The sequence below is a fragment of the Phocoena phocoena genome, chromosome 4 (assembly GCF_963924675.1).
Source record: "Phocoena phocoena chromosome 4, mPhoPho1.1, whole genome shotgun sequence".
Taxonomy (NCBI): Eukaryota; Metazoa; Chordata; class Mammalia; order Artiodactyla; family Phocoenidae; genus Phocoena; species Phocoena phocoena.
The window spans coordinates 122,091,168-122,107,859 of NC_089222.1; the positions used below are offsets into that span (position 1 = coordinate 122,091,168).

The 16,692-nt window shown below is 34.0% G+C and overlaps 1 pseudogene; it reads left to right on the forward strand.

Annotated features, from left to right (window-relative positions):
* Nucleotides 1–14,008: 14,008 nt before the first annotated feature.
* On the forward strand, nt 14,009–14,857 carry LOC136122087 (magnesium transporter NIPA2 pseudogene; annotated as a pseudogene).
* The last annotated feature ends 1,835 nt before the right edge of the window (nt 14,858–16,692 follow it).

Genomic DNA, 16,692 nt, shown 5'->3' on the forward strand with positions numbered 1-16,692 from the left:
GTGCCATTACCCAGAAGAACGTCTTCTTTTTTTTCCATTTACTATTTTATGTAAATTAATTCAGCCTCTAGGAGTCCTCCATAGGTTTATAACCTGTTTGTAATACTACCCTTTGGGAGAACAAACTAAGGAGAATATGCCTCAGTATAATTATACTTTGTCCTTTATCAAAAATGAGAATACATTTTTTTACTAGCTCAGTAAGTATGGTTCTGAAAGATATAAAGCCTTTGGTCATATCTGTGTGATCATATGCTATATTAGCTAAGAGGAATGTTTGAAATTGCATAATTATACAAAATGTTAATTAAGTTGAAGAACAAAATAAAATGTAAAACGGGAGGCAGACATCTTGGCAAATAAAAACAAACATTGCTGGAATATTCCAATTGTACTAATTTTTTTTAACTGTTACTGAAAACTGTTTTTTAACAGACAGTGCTTCTAAGTCTGTTTTTAGAACAAGTCGTGCATTAGAAAGATTTAGATCCAACTGTTGTTCCATATTTCTCTAACATTTCTTGAGAAATAAAGTTTGATATTGACTATATATTGTCAATCTCTCCCATAAGGGGAGAATTGAAGTATGAATCTATTACAAACAGCTACTTAAACTTAATAATTTATTATCTAGATATTAGAATAGTCAAGACTAGTCAATAGCAAAGTGGGTTAATTTCAATGATGGATATTTTGGTTGAATTTGGGAGAATAGAGTAATCTTTTTTTTTTAGTATTCAAATGTGATCAAATCTGGATGTGTTGTTTAGTTGGGGATGTCAAAATACTGGTGTGCATGAAGAATATAAGCAATGCAGATGAACAAAGGATCAGTTAACTAACATCTCAAGGATGATTTAAAGCATGTTTATAATTTGTCCTTGTGATGAAAAACCATCTCAATGTCCTTATTTTATTATTTGTTCGTTTTTGTCTGGAAATGGAGAATTTTCCTTATGTCTCAGAGCACTTATTATTCCTGAATCTGGAGTTTCTATAGGCCTCCTTAATTTTAAGGATGTTCTAGTATAATTTGAGAGGATTACTAAGTGAGGTGATAAAGACTTAGCACTTTCTTTTCTGCTTTAGGGTCTGAAAATATTTCTAATCTTTGTGAGTAGTAATTATTAGATTATTAATTTTGTTGAAAAGGAAGTGATGACTCTGGATTACATGCCTCTTTTTATCTCTTAGTCCGTTCGTACTGCTAAAACAGAATACCACAGACTAAGTGGTTTATAAACAAAGAAATTTATTTCTCACAGTTCAGGAAGCTGGAAAATCCAAGATCAGGCCCTTGCAGATTTGGTGTATGGTGAGGGCCTGCTTCCTGGTTCCTAGATTGCAACTTTTTTCTGTGTCCTCACATGGAAGGAGGGATGAGGGAACGCTCTGGGGCCTCCTTCCGAAGGGCATTAATCCTAATCATCAGGGCTCCAACCTTATGACCTAATCACCTGACAAAGTCGCCACTTCCAAATAACATCCTATTTGGAATTAGGTTTCAAGATATGAATTTTGGGGAGACACATTCAATATACAGCAATCTCTTCCTGTAAATATAACATTCCATCATTATTAATAATAATTATTTATATTTTAGGGGTATATTTGAGCTTCAAAACCTCATTGTTAGTGTTAAAGCAGCTATATATCTATTGCAAGCTTTAACATATATATTCATTTATTTTTTGATACCACATTAAGCTTATCATAAAATAAAACAATTATTTACCCAAACTGTATGTCTTGATTATGTTCTCATTATAATATATAGGTAGGCACCTCTTATTATTATTATCATTAATAATGTATTGACGCTATCAAGGTTGTGGGAATCAAGGCTATGGAAAATTGAGAAATATTCTATGGAAATCCACCAACGATCATCCTGTTGCATAATTCAGAACTTGATATTCATTTTTGATACCTCTCCAACTTTAACACCCAAGTTTATCTCTCATCATGTCCTGTCAATATTATGTCTTATATATCCTTCAGGACATCCATTTTTCTCAGTATTTATTACTACCATTCCAAGTATCACCATCTCTTTGTTTAAATTACACACCAGATTCCTAGTTGATTTCCTCTCAATTACTGTTAGCTTCTCCTAGTGTATTATCTATGTTTCATCAAGGGTGCATATTTTTAAAACCACAAAATGGTTTCCCATTTTTTAGGATAAATAACTTTAACAGTCTCCAATTTCAAGTGATCTAATTCTTGTCCACCTCTGTCACATGATTCTATGTTTCTCTACCTTTTGTTCCCTATAATCCAGTAAAGAGCAAAGCTCCTTATAATAGCAAACCCTTTTATCACATTTCCCGAAGGAATTTTTATTTCTTCTGTTATAGGATTATTACCCACTAGGTTTCCTCTGTAAGGAATGCTCTCACTTTTTCATTCTCATAGAAATTAGGAAATATAAAACCAGGTAAGAATTGGTTGAATCAGATGAAGTAGCTAGACTATGCTGATAGTATTAAGTAAATGGAACTAGTGGTCTTGAGACTTTCTTAACCTAGAATTATGATAAGAGCAATTTAAATAGAAATAGAAAAATGACCATTGTATTTAAGTATAGATAATGGATTATTGCATTATAATGGACTGTTTACCTAGAAAATTATTGAAAACTATTCTCTGGAAAAATAGTTATCTGAAATACAAGTTCAGTTCTATTTTAGAGTTCATATGAAAACTCCTAGCATTGTTCTCCAAGGACATATTCAAATTTAGTTCCAGAGATGAGGACATTTGATTTCAGTTGTATTTTAGAAAAAGGGCGATTGGTGAGATGACCTATAAAGATCCTTGAAACTCTATACTTTTATGAGTCAGTTTCTTCCTTCTTCATGGAATTGAATCATTTAACTTTTAGTTCCAGTCACAGGAATAAGAAACTTCAAGTCTAAGTTCTTTAGAAACAGCTATGTTATGGACCAATTCTTGAAACCTTGCCAAATGTTAACATCTCTTTTTCTGTTTTCTTTAAATGGCACTTCCCAAAAGTACCCTTAAGACTGCTTGAATATTAATTAGCTAATGTATGAAAAGCACTATAGAAATATTAAATGTCTCTGCTAATGAATTAACTGGAAAGTTTATGTGCTTCAATCTTTTAAAGCACCACTATTCTTTTGTCTTCATATGCAAAACCAGGAAAATACAACTTTAAACAAAAGTTCATTCATTCAAGAAAAATCTAGCTACTGTCAATATGTGCTAAGCAGTGTGCTAGGTACTAGGGGTATTGTTTTAACAAACATTCAGATATACTGTCTTTCTGGCTAATGTTCTCAGTGGAAAATTAAAATTAGGCTTCCATAAAGAAGAACAGTGTGAGAAAAGGGTCTGAAGTAGCAAGGAATAGGTACAAATAACAGAGGACTGTGTTAAAATACAAACAAGGAGAGGAGAAAAAACATGGATTGAGTAGTGGTCTTCACACTTTTCTGAATGCACAACTCATCTTTTAAAAGTATTGAATATTCATTTATAGTACATAAACATTTACTTACTTACACTAAGTCATTGTCTAAATACAAGCACTAATAGTATATGTTATCAAAATACACCAGACATAAAATGTTAAAACAATGAGATCAAGGTGAAGAAAAACATTTTTGAATTTATCAGTGAAACAACAATACTGTTTTATTTCTCTCTCACTGAAAATATTATTGTAATAATATCAGACTGAAGAACAGTATTCTCAGCTAGGTTTAAATTCATGGGTACATATTTTCAATTCCACCCTCCAAACTTGCCTTTTTAAAAGAACAGCTCTATTCTTTTATCTTCTCTTTGGACACTCAGTAACTCTCACAAATAAATCAAGAGAATGTTGCATTTTTATGTTCTAAAATATGTGTTTAAAATATACTGAACCTCATTTGGAAAATGGTTGAACAGATTAGAAATCTATGTTGCTTCTTTGTGCACACTGTCATTTGTTAATATCTGTAGGCATCACACATTTAGGGTAAATATGCAGGTTAATATATTTAAATTAATAAAAATTAAAAATGGCATTTAAAGTATTTTATTTGCCTAACTTTTCTTCTACCTGATTCAATTTCCATTGCATTTCATAATAAAACTTATATCTTATATCAGAGCAGGGGAAATATGAATGCTACATTTTTTTTCAAGTATAATGACATTAATGGTAATTCCTTGAATGTGAGGGAGGGGGTTGACAGAAAACTTTTAAGTGAGTTTTGTACATTATAAAAGTAAGTTTAGTTAAATGGCATAATTTGTAAATCAGGCACAGATAAATTACAAAATACCAGAACACTCTAAAAGAAAAGAATAAATGTGGGAATAATTGTTAATTTCTGTGCATTTGAAACCCTTATTCTTTCTCCTGAGAACTTGTCTGACATATGGACCAAGTAAAGGAGACAACAGAGCTTGTACATTAAATATGTGATACTAAGTTTAATATACTTCTCAATTCTAGAAAAAATATAGAAGTTTAATCTTTTTCTTCCAGCTCTTGATGGATTATCTTTGTTCCCTTTTGATGTTTATATCCCACTAGAGAGACCAGTGTTGCAGAGCAAGGAGAGAGATCATGCAGACTTTTCTAATCCAAGTAACAACTGTGGTTTTATTCCATTTGCAATAGAACCCCCAGCGAAAGTTTTAAAACACTAGAATGAATAAGCTGATTTGCATTTTAAGAATAAGAATGCTGACTCCTTTGAATGATGAATCAAATGAGTTTAAGAATGGAGACAAGAAAATAAGTTTGGTAGCTATTACAGAAACCTACTTAAAACAAGGTGAAAACTTGAAGTAGGCTGTTGGCCACAGAGATGGAGAGAAGTAAGCAAAAAAAGTCATCAATATAGAAGACAAAAGAGTCAGGAATTGATGATTCATAAGTGGTCCATAATAAATACATAGGGACAAGTAAGATGGATTTGAGAATTTTTGAATATTTGTACTGTTGGTTAAATTAAAATAAAAATATGAAGCCAGAATCTGTTTCCTGGAATGAGCTGGAGTGAGGAGAAAAGAATATTAGTTCTGTTTTACACATGTTAATTTGGGGAAGCCAATTAAATATCCTCATGCAGTTCTCCAGCATAGATGGATAAATGGATCTGGGGATACAAATATGAATCAACAGGGCTCCTGGATGAAGATGGAAATGCAAATCAAAACCACAATAAGATATCACACATCTGTTAGGATGAGTGTTATCAAAAAGACAAGACTTAAATGTTGACCAGAATGTGGAGAAAGGGGAATCCTTGTACACTGCTGGTAGGAATGCAAACTGGTACACATATTTTTCATTTTTACCCATTTTCTAAAAAGTGATTGTTTTTGTTTTCCATCATGTATGTGACTGGATCTGAAAAGTGTAAGAGAATTTTATGTTTGCATGTCTAAGGTGAAAGACATAAATGTTAAGGCCTCAAGAGTTTAGAGGTGTGGTGCCTTAAATCTGAACCCTTAGAAATTGCAAGGAACATTATAATCTATGTCTGTAAACTGCCTGCCTCATTCTGACCCAGTATTTCCTCACGTATTCCCTGTGATAAAACATGTGCTTAAATTCCTCCTTTTTAATTAGTATTTTATATTTACTATATGCCTTAAAGTATGAGCTATACAGGTTCATAGTAAAAATAGAAGAATTTGGAATGTAACACTAAATATTGAAAAAATAAATTCATGATTTTTCCCAGGACTCAATCCATTAGTTATTTGAATAACTGTAGAGAAGATGTTTTTCCTATCATTACATCTCAATAATTGATACATCAAAGTTTTCCTTCTCTGTCTCTGAGGAAGACCAATAACCACTTCTTACCAATATCCAGATCTCTATTTTCTCCCGGTCCTATGTGAAAGTCTGTGTATGATTGGTCTGGCCAATATGCATGATGTGTGATGTTCTGGAGCTGAGGCATTGGGGACACTTCCATGATACTCTGGTCTGTTTCCTCAAGGGGGAGGCACTGTGTTGAGAATACAAAGCCACAGTATTAAGGTCACCAGGTTCACCGAGTCACTGCATGCAGGATAGGTGTCCTGGAGAATTATGTGATCTTGCAGACAGGGCTTTGCATGAGTCAAAAACTGACTGTATTGTTTTGATCCAAGTTGGTTAGCAGATTGATCCAATTCCTAGGGTTGATACCTTTTTGGAACCAATATACTTCTCATCTTAGTGATCTCTCTCTAGCTTTTAACACAATTGAATGCATTTTTATTTCTTTAAAAATTTTTTTCTCAGGTTTACTGATGTAAAATTGACAATAAGAGTGCATATATTTACAGTGTACAATGTGACTTTTTGGTATATGTATACCTTGTGAAATAATTACCATAATAAAGCTAATTAACATACTCATCTCATTACATAGTTATCATTTGTGTCACCTTTTACTTACTTATTGCCTGTCTGATTATTTTTTTAAAGAACCATGGAGCCTTCAGCAGGTTTCTTTCTGCCAAAGAGCATTTTCCTTTCTTCTCTAGGAAGATAGGGTGAAGAGCTGATCTTGAATTAGGGACTGAATTGGGTCGCCTCTGGGCTCCAGTCTACATAAGATTCAATCTACCTCCGGTCTGTCTGTTCTTGGGGCATGTTATTGGGACATTTTAATCTTTGGACTGGGAGCTTGTCAGATCTCTTTTTCCTCAGCCCTGAAAACCTGGGAGATTCTGACCTGCAGAAATTTTAAGTTTAGCTCTCCAGATGTTTGCCTCCTCCTGTTTTTAAATCTTGCAGATATGTTGAGGAAAAAAATAACTGTGTTTTGAGAGAGGCTCCATTTCTTTAGTAGATCTGTCCTAAGTATAACTCAATCACAGGAGATATTACTCAGTTTAGTAGTAAACAAGCCACCTGCCAGCAGATTGAGATTCAGAATTTGTCCATTGGAGAAAACTGGCTCTATTGGGGTATTCTCACATTGTCTGTTTCCTGTATCAACTCTGTAAAGTTCCAGAAGACTTACAGCTTTTCTTACTTCCAGTGGAGTTCCTCAGCATGGGCTAAGTCTGACCCAGAGATAAGTCCCTCCTTGGTCCCAGCTTATAATCGGCAAATATCATCAAAAGAATATAGCCAATGATGGGATACTCAGCTAACACATAAGGAGAGTCCCCCATCTCTGGAATTCCGATTTGATTCATTGTTGCTTCCACTGCTCTTTAGTGTCTTTAAAATTATAATTTTTGCAATGGAATTAGCTTTGCTAGTCGTTGGAGAGGAACTGTTACAGTTGTTATGATCTTCAGAATACAATATGAACATGAATAAATGAATTAAGTGTATTCTGAAGGTCATAAATATAATAATAGAAGTTATATTACTATATAAGCTTCTAATGGATCTCACTGCTTCAGACCTTAACTTGTCCCCACATCAGAGTACATTCTCCCAACAGAAGAAGGCATATGGTTCTTTAAAATATAATGGTGTGGTGCTTCTCCAACCTTTCTAGTGGCTTCTGTGCACATTTAAATAAATCTATAAACCTTCCTATGGCTTAAAACGTTATATTATCTGATTCCAGAATGCTATTCTGGCTTTTTAATTCCAGAAGTTCCAACAGGAACTACATATCTATTAAAAATAGATTCCCATTTTCAGGTTTTCCTATCATGGCATCTATCACCCAAGATTATGATGCCCCGCCCAATTTCTTCCTAGTTTTGTACTTGCCTAGCACACATTGATCATTTTTCTTATCTTTGAAAATGCCAAGCTTATTTTCATCTCAGTTCTTTATCACTTGCTCACACTCTGTCTACAGCTATTGCATTGGTAAACTACTCCTTATCATTTAAGTATCAAATCAAATGTCACTTCCACAGAGAAGCCTTCCCCAAGCACCTTAAATTAGCCTCTTCCCATCATGCTCAACTATAATACTATTTTATATTTTACTTCCTTTACAATAATCAACCCTACCTGAAATTATCTTTTATATCTGTCCATTATCTATTGCATACTTCCAAATATAAGGAAAGCTACAATAAACTTTCTTGTACCATTTTCTTTTGACATTTGTCAAATTATTTCTAGAGTGTGTATCTGGAGCAAATCAAAGTTTATATTGCCTGTTTTTGTCTTTGACTCATTTTGCTAAGTTTTCAGAGAAAGATTTTACCACTTTACATTTACACAAACAGTATTTGGAAGTTCAATAAAGTTATTAAATACAAATAAAACAAAAATATTACACTATTCTTTATTTAAATTCCTTGAGCTTTAGTGTTTAGTGATTGAATATTTTTGTATACTTATATAAGTAGAGAAAATTAAATTAATTTCTCTGGTCTCACATTTTTTATGCCCAGGGAAAATGTTCAACGTAATACAGAGAACATTTTCCATATGTACACAAATCTGTATTTATATACCTCATGATTCAGATTCAAAATGCACTCTACATGTAGTGAATCATTCAAATTTAAACCTACAAAGTGAGATAATAATGGCTAAAATGAAAATACTTTTATTGTTAAAATGCTTCAAAAAATATTTAAATTAATTTAAAAATGAATTATTTCCTTAGCTAGACAGTATGGATATCAAAGAGAGTTTTATTTCATCTTAATTCCAGATATTTTATTAATTGCCAAGGAATGTTATTCCTTAGTAAGCCCAATAATTGACAAATGCAGCTTTTGCCCAAATGTTGATTTATGGCTGGTATATTCAACGTTTTTTCCTCACCTTTTAGTTTCTTGTTTCACCTCATCATTGTGACTTCTAAATATTCCCTAATTGGGCAGAATTTTTTTGTGTTCACTCAATATGAAAAGTAGTCATGAGGCAATAAGAAAGGCTCTGACCATCTCCCTTCCCAACTATCACATCTTCTAAATAGGAATTTGATGCAGCTGCTGTATTTGCATTAATAAAATCAGCTGCTTTCATCATTAAATTCCACCCACTGCTTAATGTCTAGAGCTACAAAATGAGAATTTCAGCATGAGAATTAGCTGAAAGAGGCTCAAATTAGAGAAGAAAATGCAGCCTTTGAAAACATATATTACCACCCATAATCTTGCATAGTGGGAAAAATCACAATTAGCCCCTGGCCACGTAAGGAATACACCAAATTCCTTCACAGTGGAGGGAATTTAAATCAAAGGAAATTATGGGAGGAAAGTTAAGTCTGTGTTGTATTGTTGGGTTAAGTAAACACTGATGGAATGAAGTCATGAGTGTCATAAATGTGATAAACTTATTCAAGATCTGAATTTGAGAATGGAGTCTAAGTTCTGAGAAATTGTGTGTCTGATTATGTACTACACTAGATAATTTCTAAGTAAGAAACATTTAAACTAAATTAATCATTAAATGCCAGTGATATAATCATATATATATATATATATATATATATGAGTCATATATATATATATGTATATATATACACACATGAATCTTTAAGCCTATTTAACTTCAGAATGTGAAGATTACAGAATGAAGAATAGACTAGGAGGGATATAAGCAGTAAGCAGGTAGCCATAGAAATTATATTGTATGGGTATCTTTGGTTTTAAAGCCCCTTTTTACTATACAGTAAATATAAGAACTGTATCTTCCCCTTCATGCCATTCACTTAAGATGTGCATATCGACTTCATTTGTCCACAGTGTAAGATATTAAGAGTAGAATGATCCTTGAAACCAAAGTCAAGTTATACAGAACTGCCAAGGATTGATCTCAGTCACTCCCTCACTTTGTAATATAGATCCATCTGCATTAGATTAAGAGCCACTTTCATCTAGGTCTCAGAGCCTTGGTTTGGGGAATATTTAGGTAAGAATCTTTTGCTACATACTTGACTAGATCTCTGCTTTGTTCTCATTTACAGATTACTGAGATTCCTTTGTCCACTGAAATTAATACCTTTCAGAATTCATAGGTCCATTCACAACCCTATCAAAAAATGGGCAGAAGATCTAAATAAACATTTATCCAAAGAAGACATACGGATGGCCAAAAGGCACATGAAAAGATGCTCAACATCACTAATTATTAGAGAAATGCAAGTCAAAACTACAATGAGGTATTACTTCACACTGGTCAGAATGGCCATCATCAAAAAGTCTACAAATAAATACTGAGATGGTGTGGAGAAAAAGGAACCTTCCCATACAGTTGGGGGGAATGTAAATTGATACAGCCACTATGAAAAACAGTGTGAAGCTTCCTTAACAAACTAAAACTAGAGTTACCACATGATTCTACAATACTACTCCTTGGCATATATCTGGAGAAAACTGTAATTTGAAAAGATACATGCACCCCAATGTTCACTGCAGCACTATTTACAACAGTCAAGACATGGAAGCAACCTAAATGTTCATCACAGAGGAATGATAAAGAAGACATGGTATATTTATACAATAGAATATTACTCAGCCATAAAAAAAGGAATGAAATAATGCCATTTACAGCAACATGGATGGCCTTAGAGATTATCATACTAAGTGAAGTAAGCCAGACAGGGAAAGACAGATATCACACAATATCGCTTACATGTGGAATCTAACAGTAACAACAACAACAAAAGATACAAATGAACTTATATATGAAACAGAAATAGGGCTTCCCTGGTGGCGCAGTGGTTGAGAGTCCGCCTGCCGATGCAGGGTACATGGGTTCGTGCCCCGGTCTGGGAGGATCCCACATGCCGCGGAGCGGCTGGGCCTGTGAGCCATGGCTGCTGAGCCTGGGCGTCCGGAGCCTGTGCTCCGCAACGGGAGAGGCCACAACAGTGAGAGGCCCGCATACCGCAAAAAAAGAAAAAAAAGAAAAATCAATGGCAGGCTTAATGCTTTTTAAAATAGATAGCACTGTTTTAATTAAAAATGTCAGCAATGTAATTACTCCTTAAGCAAAAGGCCACAGAGAGGAATATTGGATGATACTTAAATTAAGCATATGAGAAAATTAATTTGCATTAAAAATAGCAATTAAACATTCCCATGGCATTATAAGTGATCATACTTTCAAGTTTTTCACTCCTGTGCAAAGTAGAAATTATTGAATTTATTTCAAAGGAAAACTGAAAATCTCTAGAAATATAGAATATAGCACTAGTTGCCATATCCAAGAATGCATGCTATCTTAAAATATTTCTAGGGTATTTCAGATTGTGCTTGACCCTTTAGGTCTTCTGCTTCTTAATTCCCGAAATAAATTATTCAGACTAAAGTTTTAAGTCCCCTTCAAGATCTAAAATGCTGAGATTTCTGTATAATTTTTGTGGTTTCTTAGATAATTGCCAAAATACGTACTGCTCTTTTATCTGAGCAGACTGGCCATTTAAAGTTTACTCAGCAGGAAGAAACAGTTATTTTCCTCCTAAATTCTATTACACTCTGTAGACAGATTCTTTATTCTCAGTATCCTTCTTTCATAATTTATAAAAAGAGAAACTCAACAAAGGTAATTTATTCACTTATTTATCAGTAGGTAAAATCTCCATTTACATTCCTGACAGAAAATCCTCAAAGGTGGAGTATTGGATTCATTTGATTGAAAGATACATTTGTTTGTCAAGCATAATTGTTGCATTATAATTTTATAAATACAGGTAGTCTTACCACTTAGATACATTCTGAAATAGGTCATTTGACTAACTAGGAATGATTTCCACTTTGTCTTTGAATGCTTACTTTGTTTCTCTTTTCCTTTGAAAGTCACTGCTATAAGTGATAGATGGATGATGCATATGGTTATCTAGTACATTAAAAACACGACATCATTTCACTGATCATAGCCACAATCACCTTTTCTTCCCCTTCATCTGGTCCTGATTTCATACTACAAGGAAGAGAGTAACAATGTCTGTTTTCCATTTATTTACTTATCATGTCTTTCTCTTTCTCTCCGAAACCTTATTTTCTTCCACTGCTTCTAGAGAAAAAGCTAAACTAAATGTTCATGTGCCTTTTGTGTATATTTTACTAAAGCTTTATAAAGAATTACATTGTAAAATATTAAAATAATGAAATAAAGCTTTTCCCCATAGGTATGAAATATTCCTACACATTTAATGAGATCTGACTGAAACCATTATATTTTGACTCTGGGAGAGCAAAGTTTAAATGCCACTAATAACTTAGGTATTGTTTTCCTGTTTTCATATTTCAACACATTTCCTAGTTGTAGCATCTCTAACTTTTCTACTCTTTCAAATCAATTTAATTAACCTCATTAAAAGCCTTCTTTTTTCTTTTAAAAAACTTTTCATTTTTCTAAGTATTTATGAGACAACATTATTTTAAAATTAGTTTTTCTTACAATGAATGTTCTCAGACAATATTATTGTACTATAATGTTTCCTCTTGGAAGCAAATGAATCAAAATTCAGTGGGACACAGTGATGACTGATGATGTCTTGTTAATATAAGAATGTTCCTATATTTTATTCCTTTCCATGGCAGCACTGTTTGTAGATTTTCTGATTTAATCATCATCAGTGATTAAATCTATCTTGAAAGAAATGCAAGTGTAATTTTTTTCCTCAAATTATTCAATGTTGAAATACTTTTAAATTTCAATTCTTTAGGTATTCACTTTTAAGGATCTCACTTAATTTCTTTGATTTTTTTCTCCCCCTGGAAGAGAAAGATCTGAGTGTTGAAATGTATGTTTTCTTGTTCCTTTGTTTTGGATCATGTTGAATGTGAATGTCTGAAGAATCTCGTGGTGGGGCCAATAAATGTACGGCTGACAGAGAAATGTATGTCTGGAACTGACAGAAGTGGTTTGAAATAAATTTTAGATTTGACAATTATAAGAATACATGCAATACATGAAATCAGGCAATTAGGAGTGGATGTGTAGTGTATTCATAGAGAAGTTGAGGAGGTACAGTTTGGTAATGGGATGCTGGGAAGAGCCAATAATGAGAGGACAGTCAAAGAAAGGAGATTAAATGAAGACGCTTGAGAAACAATGTTCAGAAAAACTGGAGTGAAAACCCTGATATCATAAATAAAAAGAAAGAAGAGAGAGAACCACAATATAAAAGACATGCCAGTGATATAGAACGCTTCAGAGAGATTAAACAAGAATTAACATGTGTCCATTTGATTAAGCAATCAGTGGGTTTATGGGGGTCACATTTATGAGTCATTCAGTGGAATGGTAATAATGGATGCTTAAATGCAGTACGTGAAAAAAGCTGATGAAATGATGATTATAAATCATGGTTTGGATAGACTGGAAAACTGAACATAGGCAAGGAAACAGCAATTATTGAAGGAAGGAAGGTTATACTACTGAGGTTTTTTTTTGTTTTTTCAGCCTCATGGCATCTATATTTTATCTGTTCAGGAGGAAGCAAAGTCCCTGACAGACAAAAGGTGGGTGGAAAGAGGAGTTGCTTGTTTGGGTAAAGAAGCATGTAAGATGAGTAGGTCAAAGTTTTGACGTAGTTACCTTGAGTAAAATTATGACTTAGAATCAATACAGGAAATCGACATTTAGCAAGAATGAAGCATAAATGAAGTTATGTATGAGACTCATGTGTAGATGCTGATCTGACAAATTTGTGTCAAAATCTACTTGCATACTAAATTTTACAGCTCTTTAAATAAAGTTTAATGGTCAGCTGTGCCCAGAGCCTCCTCAGTGGTGGTACCTGGGTCCTGGTGGCAACTGTAGCCCAAGACCATACTCATGAGGTACCATTTTAGCATTCACTCAGGGAGGAGGCAGTACATATGGCTGGCTGTAGTCTCAACATCTGCACCTGGCATTGGATGACCAGTATGAGGATGGGAGAGCCTATGGCTCTTTGACTACAGAAGACCTGATATTTATTCCAATTCAGAGTATCCATGTATGTCTTAAAGAATGGTTGCAGCAAGCTAGACTGATATCAATAGGAGCTGGGCAGTGAGATTTGAAGCCCAAGAGGGATTCACCATCCCATCACTGGCTTAAACATTGAGGCAGTCACATGACATGGCATGTAGGTGGCCTCTAGATATTGTACAGATGGCCAACTTAGCTACTTATATTTACAAAAGCCGTATTAGTGATTATTTTAGAAGTTCCTCAGATCATAGTAAGTGCTATTTTTCTTCATACTTTCTAAACAAAAGACTAAATCTTCATGGGAAAACTGAGTACTCCTTAAGCTGCCTTGGATCTTCAGTTACTTCATTCATGCTTCAAAACAGAGAGAATAGAGACTTGAATACAATGTCTCACAAATTAATTGATTTGGGTTTGGTATTTTTTGAAGAATTTATCGTCATTGTGTTCTTGATATTAACCTTTGCGGTAGGATCTTGCTCTAGACAGAGCAACATCTGTAAAACAATATGCTCTTTAATTGGAGCATTTTCAGTATCTTATTTTAAAGGCCTGGGCATTATTATTAAATAACGTTTTTGTGGGAAAGTCTGTACTGGACACCCCCTGGATTGGATTCTTCTGCTAAGCTTTATAGTCTGTGTAATGCACACAGATTAATTATCTAAATAGGGCCCTGGATATATTCAACACTTCTATAGTGATTCTATTATATTAGGTATTCTTTACAACATTAATTTTAACTAGTTCAGCTCTTATTTTTGAGGAGTGACAAGATATGCCTGTTGATAGTACTTTGAGTGTCTACAACTTTGTGGGAAAAATGTTTAATACTTTTGTGCCTTTAAAGATGTCAGTTTTCATCTACCACGTCAGGCTATGTCTTTTCAAAGAGATGAAAAAGTAATGAATGACAATCTCTTTAATATATATGCAATTCTTAATAATAATGAAGAAAACTTAACTGGTGTCATTGAACAGCAAACTGGAGAAAATACCTAGAGAAATGGAAATCTGATAGTTTTATGAGGAAAAATATTTAAAAGGCTAATTTGTAATTCTGCTAGTAAATGAATTTGAATATCAAATGTGTCTGAAAAAGGATTTTCCTGTGTTAAGCAGAATTTTAAGATGTCCCCCATGACCTTTACCTCTAGGTGTTAGTCCCATGATTATGTTATATTACATGGTAAAAGAGATGTTGCAGATGAAGGTAAGATTACAGAGGAGTTGACCATAAAAAAGAGAAATTATTCAGGTGGTGCTAATCTAATCACATAGCCCTTTAAAATAAGAGAGTTTTCTCACTACTGACAGGTGAGGTCAGAGGGATTCAAAGCACATGAAAGACGGACCAGGCAATTGCTGGTTTGAAAATGGAGGGAGCGCATGAAAAGAGATGCAGGTGACATCTAGAAACAGAAAGCAATTCCTGGCTGACAGCCAGAAAGGGAACAGGGACTTCAGTCCTACAATGACAAGAAACTGAATTCAGCCAACAACCTGAATATGTCTAGAATAAAATTCTTCCCCCGAGCCTCCAGGTAAGAACTTAGCATCTTGATTTAACATCTTGACTTTGGCCCTATGAGAAACTAAGCAGAGACCCAATTGACCCTGCCTGTACTTCTCATCTACAAAACTTGTGAGTTAATAAAAGATGCTGTTTCAAGCCACTAAGTTTATGGTAATTTGTTAGCAATAGAAAACTAAACAGTCCTCAAATAACATTTTCTAAAGAAAATCATCTTCAGGTTTCCCAATTTAAAACAAGAGCAATTACCTCTCTTATAACTATGGCACAGTAGGTCACAAATACGACCTCAGTGCATGGTTGGTTTCTATTTCTATTAGCATTCTATTACTCTAGAGATATTTTAAATGTTGACTCCTTCACCAAGAACTAAGTGAACTAATAGCAATTTTAAGAATAAACGAACAAATACTTTATCTCCTCACTGGTGAAATAAAACTTGTGAAAGTTTGAAATATACTATTAGGCTAAAGCCTCTTCACTGATGAACTTGCATTTTATTTGGTATTGAAACTTTGGGGGGAAAAAAGGCTATCCACTGCTGTTTGTGATAGACTATATTATTTGCCCCAAATTATTCCTGTTCTATCCAATTCAGTCACAGCTTCCTCGTGAGTTCATTATTCTTTCACATACCTCATTGACTAAACATGAGATTGACTTTGGCAGATAGAAAGAAGACAGAAGTAAAAGTGGGTCAGCTTGTGAAATAAAGCTGTAAGAGACATGGCCAGTTTCACTTAGTCCTTTTGGAGCTTATGCTACTGCCATGAAAAAGTAGGCCCCAGGTTAATGTGGCAATTTCAGCCTGGATTCCACTTTCAGCCACGATCCCACAATGAAGATAACATGGAGGTGACTTGGACTCAATTCAAAGTCTGGAGCCCAGCCCAGTACAGATGCATCCAGCTGACCCCAGATGAGATGGGCTTAATCTGAACCAACATGCATACCTCTAAGTAGGAAATAAGTGCTTGTTTTCTAGCTACTGATACTTTGGGAGTTTTTATAATGCAGCATTATCTCAAGAAAAATTTAATCAGTCCAGTGTCATGCCAGATATAATTTATGAAGAGTATATGACATAATATCTTGGGGATAGGAGAGGTATTATCAATATTCTCTTTGCAACCATATAAAATACTGCTTTCACTGATGAGTTTGAACCTGACCAAATAAATTACCAATAATAGCTAAACAGCTGAAGGTTCTATTTTATTTTCCATTTTGATATTAATCCTGTTCCATGTAGCTTCCTCTCATCGATGTACCATAGAAGTGGAACCTTAAAAATAATCAGCACCTATTACCGAATGTTTTATAACTTTTT